This window comes from Canis lupus, unplaced genomic scaffold (assembly GCF_011100685.1).
Source record: "Canis lupus familiaris isolate Mischka breed German Shepherd unplaced genomic scaffold, alternate assembly UU_Cfam_GSD_1.0 chrUn_S2266H2466, whole genome shotgun sequence".
NCBI lineage: Eukaryota > Metazoa > Chordata > Mammalia > Carnivora > Canidae > Canis > Canis lupus.
This window is the reverse complement of record NW_023331154.1, coordinates 16,150-28,991: the sequence shown is the minus strand read 5'-3', so window position 1 is coordinate 28,991 and position 12,842 is coordinate 16,150.

Sequence of the window (12,842 nt, the reverse complement as noted above, 5' to 3'; positions counted from 1 at the left end):
AGTGTCCGTGGCGGCGGGGGGGCGGGGGGGGGGCAGAGAGGAAAAAAAAGAAAGTGATAGTGGCCGGGACAAGGTGAGGGTGGAGGGCAGAGGAGGTGAAGACAATATCCAGAGACATTCAGGGAGCAGAGAGCACCAGAGACAGGGACCGGGACCCACGTGGAGGGAGAGGGGCTGGAGGTGGAAGGGAGATGGTTCTAGGAGTCTGCTCCTGTGGGGAGCTGGAGTGGGACTGCCTTGTCGTTACCTGTTTGTGTGACTGAGTCCCCCATAAAGGGCATGGGATGGACCATACTTGGGTCTCATGGGATGCAGAAGGGGGCTGCTGTTGACCACTGAGTGGATGAGTTAAGGTAAGAGCCCAAAGACTCCATCCTCCAGCCATCAGCACCCTCAGTCAGACCTTTGCAGGGAGGCTTGGACAGGATCCACTCCTGGTCTCAGTCCCGGGTAGACGCTGGCAGAGTGTGTAAGGGGGAGCATAGGGACAGGTGCCCTGAGGCCTTGGACTTGGTTGACCGCCAGAGGCTACTCATTGCCCACCGGCATGGTCCCTGAGAACCCGGGGAAGGCTCTAGGCCTGGAGATGCCATGAAGGGCCCATGTCTCTCCCTTGCTTTAAACCTGTCCACGGTTCCCCATCTCCTCCTGGAGAACGTCCAACTCCTTGTTTTAGCAGTCAAGTCTTTGAAGCGCCAGACTCAGTTAGCCTCACTTCAGGCAGAGGCCCTTGACTGCCAGTCTCACGATTCCCTCGGCAGGATGACCATTTCTGCCCGTAAATGACTGCTGCCCAGTCGGCCTGGAGTGCTATTCCCTCTATGTGCCTACCCAGTGCCTGCGTAACCATTAAGATTTAGCTCAAGGAACCCCTCCTGAAGTCTTTCCTGGCCCACCAGAGGACTCACTGTGCCCCCAAAAAACTAATGTCACCCTGCTGTGGCACTTTACTGAACTGGCATATGTCTCTGTTTTTCTCCTGCTGTGATACTGTGATAGTCTGGAGAGCAGGAGCCAGGTCTGGTTCATCCATTCTCTCCCATTGAAAGGGCTCGATGAAGGCAGTGGAAGGGTCAGGAGTGACAGCAGAAGATGCCACCAACCCCCCAGCCCTGCGGGTTCAGTCTATCTCAGCGGGTGTGAATGGGGAGAATTGAAAGGATCACCCCCCAAAGTAGAGAGAGCCAGAGAGGTGAAAACTGCTTTATTTGGGCAGTAAAGGGGCAGAAACATGGAGATCCCAGGGAGGAGGGCAAAGGTATAGAATCTTCACCCACAGAGAGGGATACAGGATTTTGCAGGGCTCCCAGGACATCTTCCTGCTCGTCCTGCCTTGGCACGAGTCAGCCTCGGGACGTCATGTGATGAACCTGAAGCCCGGCTCCTGAAATCCCTGGAAAACAGACCTCCATGACATCCCCTGGAACCCTGAGGCGGCGGGTGTGTCACTGGGCATCCAGCACTGCCTGGGGTCACACGCAGCTCTGCCACCAACTAGCTAGGTGTCCCTGGGCAAGTTGCATAATGGCTCTGAGCCTCAGTGTCCTCTGAGGGGAAAAGAAATAACTGTGGTAGCCACCGTGAGTAGGTTTATGATACATCTTTTTTTTTTTAAGATTTTATTTATTTATTCATGAGAAAGAGAGAGAGAGAGAGAGAGAGAGAGAGAGAGAGAGAGGCAGAGACACAGGCAGAGGGAGAAGCAAGTTCCATGTAGGGAGCCTGACGTGGGACTCAATCCCAGGACTCCAGCATCACGCGCTGGGGTGAAGGCAGGCGCTAAACTGCTGAGCCGCCCAGGGATCCCCGGTTTATGATAAATCTTAAAAAAGAAAATGCAGGGAATCCCTGGGTGGCTCAGCGGTTTAGCACTGCCTTCAGCCCAGGGAGTAATCCTGGAGTCCCGGGATCGAGTCCCACATCGGGCTCCTTAGGTGGAGCCTGCTTCTCCCTCTGCCTCTCTCTCTCTCTCTCTCTCTCTGTGTCTCTCATGAATAAATAAATTTTTAAAAATCTTTAAAAAGAAAATGCACGCAAAATTTTAGCACAGTACCCGGCAGAGAATAAATGGGCAATAAATATCTGTTGTCACAATTATTACTATTTCTTTTTTTTTTAACTTTTATTTATTTATGATAGTCACAGAGAGAGAAAGAGAGAGAGAGAGAGAGAGAGAGAGAGGGAGAAGCAGGCTCCATGCACCAGGAGCCCGATGTGGGATTTGATCCCGGGTCTCCAGGATCACGCCCTGGGCCAAAGGCAGGCGCCAAACCGCTGCGCCACCCAGGGATCCTGATTATTACTATTTCATCAGGAGGCCTGTGCTCGGGTCCCAGTTCTGCCCCCTTCTCTTCTCTGGGCCTGCCTGAGTTTGTCTATGAAATGGGCGCTGAAGGACTGAATGACAAAATACATGTAGCAGAAGCTTCGAAGATGAGTGATTGCTCTGCCCCTCCCAGGTGTAGCCCGGGCGGGGGGGTGGGGGGGGGCGGCAGGGGGTTATGCCTCCCACTCTGTCAGGTCTTTCCTGGGCCTCTCTGTCCAGGCAGGACTCCTCTGCCTGCAAGGCAGAGTGAGAGGAAGGACTGTGGTTAGGGAGCATGAAGGCCTTCCTGCCTGCTACAGGATGCTAGCCCGGGAAGGAGCCAGAGGTCATGGGACTGAGGCCGCTGGGGGGAGGGTCGGCTTCCAGGGGAATGGCTGGGCCAGGCTAGTTAGGCCAGAGCAGGCCAGGGGGTGAATCAGCTCAGCAGTGACCTCACTTCCGGAGACCCTGGAGGGGCCCTATTTAAACCTGCCTTAGGATTCCCAAGATCACAGAGACAACAAACAGAGCCGGCAACAGGGATACAACAGGGCAGACAGCCGGAGGCAACTAGTCCTGTGCTGTTCCCTCCACTCAGAACACTCTTTCCAGGGTCTGGAGTGGCTGACCCTTCATCCTTCAAGCATTGATTGAGAGTTCCCTCCTCAGACAGGACCTAACCAAACCATTCATTCATGCAACATTTACTGAGCCTCGATTATGAGTCAGGTATTGTTCTAGACAAGACAGATTCCCTGCTCACTCCATATAAAGCAGCACCTGGCCCCCTTGTTCTTCTCAAACCCAAGGCATTGTTTATCCCTTCTTTTTATTGTTTCTCTAACCAGAATGTAAGCCCCATGAGGGCAGGGAATTCAATGTCAGCTCAATCACTCAGAGTATAAACCTAGCATAAACGAAAACAGGCCCTTGATCCTTGATAAGTAATTGTTGAATAAATAAACGGACATAGAGATCAGAGATAGATGCACACCCAGAGAAACACAGCCATGCTCAGAGGCAGAGGCATTCAGAGATGCACAGAGGGTGACTGTCAGTACTGTGCCCTCAAGGCCACCAGGACTTCCTTTCTCTCAGGTCATTCAGCTGGGTTGCTAGGCAGGAGCCTTGTTTGGAACCCTATTATACTTTATTATAATTTTTTATTTTTAAGATTTTGATTTATTTGTTTGAGAGAGCGAGAGATAGTGAGAGAGAGAGAACACAAGGCAGGGCAGGTGGGGCAGGTGGGGCAAGGGACACGCAGGCTCCCGGCTAAGCAAGGAACCTGATGCAGGGCTCCATCCCAGGACGCCGCCCGCAGCACCACCTGAGCGGAAGGCAGAGGCTTCACCCACCGACCCACCCAGGCGCCCTATTATTATATTTTAAAGTAATTTCTATGGGCTCAAATTCAGGACCCTGAGATCAAAAGTTGCATACTCTACCGACAGAGCTCGCCAGGCACCCCTCTATTTTACTTTTTTAGGTGCCTTCTGATGAACAGAAATTTTAATATAGTCAAATCTGTCAATCTTGTAAAAAGTGTGGTGGTCAGAGAAAGGAAGGATGAGTAATCCCGCAGAGTCCGATGGCCCGTCCCCTCCAGGTCCTGGAGCCCGGGAGGCAGCGGCTGGGGAAGCTCCGCGGACGCTGGCATCTCGCCCTGCCCCGCCCACCTCCGCCAGGCCCCGCCCCCCTGAACCCCCGCCCCGCCGGCGCACCCTCCTTTGGCCCCGCCCCTCACACGGCTCTCACGGGGCGCAGGGGAGCTAGATGGCCTCTTCCCTCTTGCCCAGGAATGGTAGTTAATATTCCTTGCCATCCGGTGCTTTCACATGGAGGAGGGGAAAAGTCCGGGCCGAACAGGAGGGTGGGGCAAGGCTCCGCCCCCCGGCGACGCCCATTCCGCCTGGCCCCGACCCTCCCTCCGCTTCAGCGGCCGCCCGCCCCCCCCGCCGGGTTCCGCCCCCTCTCCGCTCCCGGCCCCGTCAGGCCCGGGTACCCAACCCTGACGGGCCCCTTCCGCATAAGAAACAGAAAGAACAGGAAAGAACAAAAGGATAAAGAACCAGGAAAGGACCAGGCCCGCCCCAGGGACAAGACACGGGCGCGATCCAAGTGGGACGGGGGGCGACGGACGTAGCAGCTGGCCAGCAGCGTACGAGGGCACGTACGCCAGCACGGTGGCCCCCGGCAGGCAGCAGCAGGTTGCGCGTCGGCCAGCGCCAGGCGGCGCCCGGCGGGCGGCGGCGCTGCGGGCTCAGCCAGTAGTCGCCCAGGCTGCGGCGGGAGGCGGGCGCCGGCAGGGCCGGGCCGCGGCCAGCCCCAGAAACACAGCTCCTGGTCCAGGCGGTTGTGGGGGCGGGGCCCGGGGCCGCCTGCGGGGGAGACGCGGCAGCCGTCACCCCGAGCTCCGCGGCGGGCCCGGCCTGCGTCGGAGGCCCTGTGGGCCGGGGGGCCGGAGGGCCTGGAGGACGGGGTCGGGGCGCTCGGCCGGCGCCTCCTCCCCCCGCTGCTGGAGGCCCTTTGTCCCGCCGGCGCCCTCCCCGGGGCCCCCTCACCGGGACAGAAGAAAATTCACCACGAAGTGGGCAGTCTCGGTGAAGAGCATGGCGTCGGCCCGCCTGGCCGGCCTCGGCCTCTTAAATACCCGCCGGGGTGGAGGGGGAGGCCTGAAAGCCCATACTCCCCCCGGGACGCCCGTTTTTAGCAGGAGGCGTCAGCGGGCGGAGCGGGGCGGGGGCGGGTGGGTCTGGGCGGTGGTCGGACTTCACCCGCCGCCTTGGTGGGAGGCGGCCAGGCCCCGGATTTCCAAGGTCTCCTGAGACACTCCCTACTCCCCCCTGCCCCCAGGACCAAGGACGGGCAGCAAGATCGGCTGCCGGCTGGATAGACTTTCCCCATCCCACCCGGGGCCCAGCCTCTGCTTGCAGGCCCACCCCGATGGCATCCTCAGGCAGGACGCACACCTCCAAAGGCGGGCCTGCTCCCAGGCTTAGGGTCCCCCAGCTCTGCCTCCCAAGGCCCTTTCAAGAGCTTTGCCCCTTGCTCCAGGGCACTTTCAAACGTTAGAGGCAGAAGGCCCCTCAGCCACCTCTAGTTCAGGAGTTCTCATCTGGAGACATTCTATGAATGAACTTCTGGGGATCCAGGACTCCCTAGACTGTCTCAAAGTTCCAAATACATATATATTTCTGGGAAGAGTTTAGAAAGGATCCCTGACAGCAAACCCTCCTCACCACCCCCAACAAAGAAAAAGTTAGAAGCCCTTGATCTGGTCTAACACCCTCTTGGGAGAAGGGGAAACAGGTTCAGAGAGTGGCAGAGAGAAGCCAAAAGTAAAACCCAGGCTTCATACTGCTCTGCCCACCCCTACAGAGGTGCCCTTGTTCTGATCAGAGCATGGGGTTCAGGGCTCAGAGCCCAGGCTGGGCCCTGCTCCCCGACCCCCTGGGGATCCAGTGGAACGTGCTGGCCCAGCTCTCTTTCCCACACTGCCAGTTTGGGCTATTTCCCCCCCCAGTGACTCACACTGGCTGCTGGGGAGAGTGGGCAGCTGTTCCGAGCCCCCAGGGCCTACTACAGGCCCTGACTTGTCCCCCAATTTTGCAGCCATATTTGGGGATTTAATCTCCTGTTTTCCCCTCCTTAGGGACTCTCCCTCCCCTCATCCCTTCCTCTTTTCTCTATCTCCATCCAACCTCTCCCTCCCTGATGGCTCCTTCCCAGCAGCAAACAAACAGGCTCTAGTCTTTCCTATCTTTGAAAAAGAAGAAAGCCTCCTTCAACCCCATGTCCTTCTCCAGCTCCCCTTCACAGCCAACATTCTTGAAAGAGTTGTGTACACACGCTGTTTCCACTTCCTCACTCAGCCCCTGCAATCTGGCTTCCTCCCCCACCATTCCACAGGAACAGCTCTGCTCCTCAAGGTCACCACTGACCTCCTCCTTGCTAAATCCCAGGGATGGTCTTGAGTCTTTATCTGACTTGACCCTTTAGCAGTGGCTGACTTTCATACAAATACTCCCTCCCACGTGAAATACTTTTGTGTCCTTGTTTTTCTGGACACTGTGCACTCTTGATTTCCTTGCCATCTTACTGGCTGCTGCCATATGGCAAATTTCTCATCCTTTGCTCACTGCCTAATCATGTCCCAAGGAAATCTCATTGGTTCCCTTGCCTTGGGTGTCTACCTCTGTCAGAGACTCACTTCTCTCTTTCAGCCCTGGTCTGTCTTCTCTGCCCTATACCTGTCTCCTCACCCCTCCCTCCCCGGATGTCCCACCTCGGAGGAAACATGCCCCACACCTGCCCTTCCTCCCATGTTCCCTAGCTTGGCCATTTTCTCAGCTGCCAGAACCAAAAATCTGGGTTTTGTTGTAGGCTCTTCTCTGTCGTTTCATATTCAAGCAGCTATGAAATCCTGTCCTCTCCAGGACATTTTATTTTTTTAAAGATTCATTCATTCATTCATTCATTCATTCATATATTTATTTGAGAGAGAATGAGAGAGAGCCTGAGCAGGATGAGGGGCAGAGGGAGAGGGAGAAGCAGGGTCCCTGCTGGACAGGGAGCCGACAGGGGCTCAATCCCAGGACCCTGAAATCATGACCTGAGCTAGAGGCAGACGCCTAACTGACTGAGCCACCCAGGCACCCCAGGACATTTAAAAAATCCCATAGCTTCTGTCCATTCCCACTGCTAATGCATGCCTGGTCCAAGGCCCCTCACCTTTCACCCAAGGGGGCTGCAGCAGCCTCCTGCCGTGGTTCCCTGCTGCCACTCTCTATCCCTTATGTGGTCTATTCCCGCAAAGCAGCCAGGGTTGTCTTTCCAAAACATGAGTTTGCCCCTCTGCACAGTGTCTTTAGCACCAAGAGCACCCTTGGCACCTACCAACCCCAGTGCCAGGGACATTTCCTCCCCACTTCCTTGCCTCAGCTGCATTGTCCTTAGGGGAACCATTCTGGACCTCCTGGCTGGCTCTGCTGGTTCCTTCTCCTCGCAGCACTGCCGCCGCTCCTCTGTGGACCTATCACGCAGTCACTAGCTAGTCTAATTTGCAGACACTCTACCAACTCCTGAGCCCTGCCATTCTATCTAGGCCCCTGGGATGTCAGGATGAACATGACACAGCCCGTGCCCTCAGTGAGTCCACAGCGTAAGGGGGAAGGCAGACATGCATCAGGGATCACCGGGCACACAGTGGAACAAGAAGGTGCTACGAGAGGGGAAGCACAGGTGGTCAGAGGACCTGTGTCAATTGGTAGAGACCTGAAGGGTAAGTGGGCTTGGGAGGGAGGCTGTTCTGGGCAGAAGGAACAGCATGCCTGGAAAAGCAGGTGGAAGAATGTGATGTGAATCATTGAGGGGTGTGGTGTGGCTGGATAAATGATGTAAAGAAACCACAGATGAGTCTTAAATAGGAAAATGGTATGGCTGGGTTTGTGATCTCTATTTTTCTTTTTTAAAAGATTTTATTTATTTATTCATGAGAAACACACACACACACACACACACACACACAGAGGCAGAGATACAGGCAGAGGGAGAAGCAGGCTCCATGCAGGGAGCCCAACATGGGACTTGATCCTGCGTCTCCAGGATCACACCCTGGGCTGAAGGCAATGCTTAAACTGCCGAGCCACCTGGGCTGCCCTGGGTTTGTGATCTTGATAAATTACTGGTGGGAGGCATCAAGCCAGGAAGGAAACAGGGAGTCAGGTTAGGGGCTTGCTTGGGCAATGATGGGCCCCTGATTCAGGGTGGTGGCGGGGGAACTGGAGCAGAATGGACTGCTGTTGCCTGGACAGAAGTGAGGGCAGAGACAGGCAATGAGAACGTTTTTGGTGGCCCCATGCCTGAAGATGGGTGGGGAGATGCCAGAGGGCACTGGGACACCCCTATACCTGGGGCGTCCAACCTACTCAGTGTCTGGCTGCCTGATGTCTACCTGTGGGCTTTCCTCCATCCTTTTCCATAGAAGAGCAGATGGAGGCCCATGAAGACTGCTGAGAAGGCCTAGGAGGAGGCAGAGGGAGCAGAAGGGGAAGTTGGGTCAGAGTCCGGATGTGACGGGGTTTCAGGGAAAGTGGCATCTGGGGTTTCCTCAGAGTCTGGAAATTCCACTGTTTCTGGCTCCATCTTGAGATGCCCCCCCCCCATTCTAAGATGCTCAAACTTGGGAGCTTAGTCCTCTCTATGTTTTTGGGGGGCTGTGAGTCTGTATCTGAAGGGCCACATCCACTGACGGATCCCCAGGACCCAACAGTCCCTAAGGTCAGTGTGCGTCTCCTGTGAGCTGGCCCAGTGCCCATGACCTGCACGATCCCATGCGGTCCTCACACTCACTCTGGAGGCAGGTAGCTGATTTATCCCCATTGGAAGATGAGACTTCCAGGGCTTAAGGAACTTGCTAAAATTCCCACAGCTAAGACAGGCAGAACGAGGATTTGAACAGGGTTTGACTGACATCAGAGACTGCTTTTAACTTGTGCTATATTAAGCTCGTCGACCCTCTGGTTGATTGGCTCAGTAAGGAAAGGAGGCTTTGTGGGGTATTTGCTTGTGGTTGGGGTGGCTGCCCCCCCTCATATCAAGCAACAGGAAAGGGTAGTACTGACGTCAATTGTTGCCATGACGATACAGCAACCTTTTCCCTGCCATCTCCATGGTAACCCGGGGGGTCCATCTGTACTTCGCCCCCTCCTTCTAAAAGGGGGTCCTTTAGGGAGGGGCTAGCTAATAAGGTGTCTGAGAGGCAAGTCAGGGGAAGCCGTGATTTGAGTATGCCCCTTTCTCCAGGTCCATCCCTATTCCGTGGGCCCAGAGAATCAGCTTGGGATCTGGGGGTCCTGCCTTGGGGTCTGGGGACCACTTTATCTTCGAGGGTGAGGGAGGCAGCTCTTCCTTTCCCACCTGGGGATTCCCCTGGAAATGCCCCCCAGCCAAGTTCCTAGGCTCAGGAGCAGAACTGCTGGGAAGTTGGCAGAGGGAGGCGAGAGGGATTCCCCAACCCGCTCCAAGGCTGGGCATCACCCAGGCCCAGGGCTCGCGACTGGCTGGCTCTCTACTGCCCCTTGAAGCCAGAGGTAGGAGCAGCAGCTTCTCTTGCTTAAGTCCTGGCTGTGCCAGAGACTCCTGCCTGGTGCTGTAGGCCACGAAAGCCTCCTGCAGGTGTCATTAACCCCATTTTACAGATTTGGAAATGGAGACTCAGAGAGGCGAAGTAACTAGTCCAAGTTTACATAGCCAGTGAATGGCAGAGACAGGACTCAAATCTCAGACCAGAGTTGAGGCCAGTGACTTTTCTGTGGGGGGTAGGGGAGGAAGAAACAGAGAATACGATGGAAAAGTAGAGAAAAAATAAGAGAGCAAAGTAACTCAAGTTGGGGTCTGTCATGTTCCCTGTCTCCTAGAGAACAAAGCTCAAATTCAAGGCCTCCTTGGTCCAGCTTTTCTTTTGTTAACTCATCCCCAGATCCCCTGAATTCTGAGCTCTGCGAGGGCCAGGGATCTGTGAGAGTCAAGCCTGGGTTCTCAGTACCCGGTGCAGCCCAGAGAGGGAGGTGTTGGCAGAAGGTGACTGAACGGACTTCCTGGAACTTGCCTCCACTTTCCAGTCTCCAGGGCTTTGCCCACGAGGTGCTCTCCACCTGGTGGAGCTAACTAGCCCCAGGGTCTGACCCATCTAGGCAAGGTGTGTGTCTGAAATCTTTGCGTTACTGTTACTGGTTACCCACGCATATGGGGGAGGGCTGGCAGTAAGTCTTGTCTTTTCTTTCCCTTTCTTTTTTAAGATTTTTATTTATTTTAGAGAGAATGAGAGAGAGAGAGAGTGAGCAGTAGGGTGGGGTGGAGGGGAAGCATGGAGCCCGATGTGGGGCTTGATCTCACAACCAGAGATCATGACCTGAGCCAAAACCAAGAGTCAGACACCCAGTTCAACAGACTGAGTCACCCAGGTGCCCTCTCCCTCCTTGTAAAATTGATATGTGTGTATGTATGTAAGCTCTAAACCCAGTGTCGGGCTTGAACTTACCCGACATCAAGAGTCTCACTCTCCTCCAACTGAGCAAGCCAGCCAGGTGGCCCTTTTTTTTTTTTTAAATCAGTGAAGAAGGGACTTGCTTGAGTGAGGTCTCTGGTCTGCTAGGCTGTATGAGTTCCATGAGGGCCAATGCCTGTGTCCTTCACATTTTCCGCTGAATTCCCAGTGCCCTGCACAGGCCTGGCTGGTGGACTTGTATCGACTGAGGCAGCAACAGGGCCCAAACTAGAACCCAGTGGCCTGACTCCTGGTCACACTGTCCAAGGATCTCCATTTACATGGAATAGAGTTGTTACCCTGGCTTCTGCCTCTCTCTCTCTCTGCCCAGGCTTCTTTTCCTCCCAGGTATACCCAGTGTTGACATAAGCTATCTCTGCTCCTGGAATGTTTTTTCTCCATCACTGCCCATTATTTTCTGGTGATGCTGTCAATCACCTGGCCAGGCTTCTACCTCAAGGGTAGGTTCTGCTGGTCCAGCTGGATCAGTTACAGTCTCACATTTCCCTGACTACGGTAATTGGCCAAAAGACTTCGCATGCCACTTATGAAGGGCCAATTGCTGTCCTTGCCAAGGTCAGGTAAACTGAGACAGGGAGAAAGCACCTCTTCCTTCCACGAGCAGATCTTCAAACTGCCTCAGCTATGATCACTGCCCAGAGCAGATAATCATGGACAGATGGGCAGTCTTGGTGGGCCCAGCGACCACCCTAGTTCCTAACTTATTCCCTTAATGTTCCTTTATGTATCTGGAAAGCTTATATCCTTCCCAGCCACTTGAGACGACCAATTCCTTTTTGGCATAAGCCAACTTTAGTTGCTTACAAAGGAGATACCTTATCAGTATAGAGGCCGATATTTTTTTTCTCTCTAAACTTAACAGTGGTCTTCTAAGAAGGGAGGTTACTGTTTGCAGGGAAGAAGGCCCTTTTCTGTGGGGTAGTGGTGTGGGTTCTGCTGAGTAGGGCCTGCCTGGATGCAGTTCAGTGGGGATAGAAACAGCCGGATTACTCCACTTAATGGACTGAAATGACAACCCTAGGGGCTCTCTAGGAATTAAGGGTGGAGAAAGAGAGGAGTAAAGTGGAGAAAGAAAAGAAGCCAGCATTGTGGCCTGAAGCCAGGTATTCTCCTGGTGGGTAAAAGGGAGAGGGAGGCATAGGAGAGCTTTCAAGAACTAGGACGTTTGAAGGACCAGGCACCAGATGGTCAAGTCTAAAGTCCTCACTTCGAAGTAGACCCTTTTTTGGCAAATATCTTCTCTCTCTCTTTTTTTTTTTTAGTGTATTTTTAAAATTTTACTTTTTTAAAGTTTTAATTTAAATTCCAGTTAACATGGTGTAATATTAGTTTCAGATGTACAATATAGTGACATCCTCTACTCTTTTAATAAGTCTCCTACATTTGGGAACTGCCTGGGAGAGAATTTGTACGGCAGTTGAGAATGATGGTCCTTTGGGAAGTTGAGAATGGTGGTCCTTTGGGGTGACTGGGATTCTGAAGTATTCTAGGGAGGGCTGGGAGTTCTACCCCACGTGGCTTAGGGGTGTTAAGTCATCTGTATTTAGATTTCAGGGACCAGGAGACTGAGCTGACCTCTGGGTCATATACTTTTGGTATATACTGGTACATATACTTTTTTCTAATATTAAAATAATACAAGCTCATTAAAGCAAAATTGAAAAGTGGAAAATACTTGTTCAGTTAAATGCTATACTTCCAGGCAGCCTTGGCTCATGGATAGATTTTAGAGTATTAAGTCTGAGGACACTGATGAGTGTGCTAGACTCTCAACTATCATCTGGGGGAACCTGGGCAAGTCTCTCAAGCCTCAGTTCCCTCAACTCTATATAAAATAGGAATGAGGGGCAGCCTGGGTGGCTCAGAAGTTTAGCACTGCCTTCAGCCCAGGGTGTGATCCTGGAGACCTGGGATCGAGTCTCATGTTGGGCTTCCTGCATGGAGCCTGCTTCTCCCTCTGCCTGTGTCTCTGCCTCTCTCTCTCTGTGTCTCTCATGAATAAATAAAATCTAAAAAAAAAAAAAAAAAAAAGGAATGAGAAATCAAGGTTTTTTCCCCAGTCTTCTTTTGGTCCTACCACTCCCAGGAGAAATCAAGGCTCTAGAAGGCCTGGGAGACCACTAATCCCTCCAACGAAGCCAGAGGTGCCTGGGGTCACAGAACAGCAGGTAACAAAATCTAACTCCATCTCAGGAGCATTAAACAGGCCTGTTGTGGGTGGCCATTCTCTTTATTCTAAGTTGTCTGTCCAACCCCTCCAGGCCAGAGCCTCTTTGGACCACCAGAGTCCAGCACAGCTGTGCGAATTTCCCTGGAAAACCAAGAGGGATGAGGCGAAGGATGAGGGCAGGGGAAAGGTTGCCCTGCAAGGGGTCAGGACCCGGAAGAAATGGGGGGAAGGGCTGGCGCCCACTGGGAGCGCGGGACTCTAGGGTTGGGTCCCTGCGAGGACGGCGGGCGGGCAGC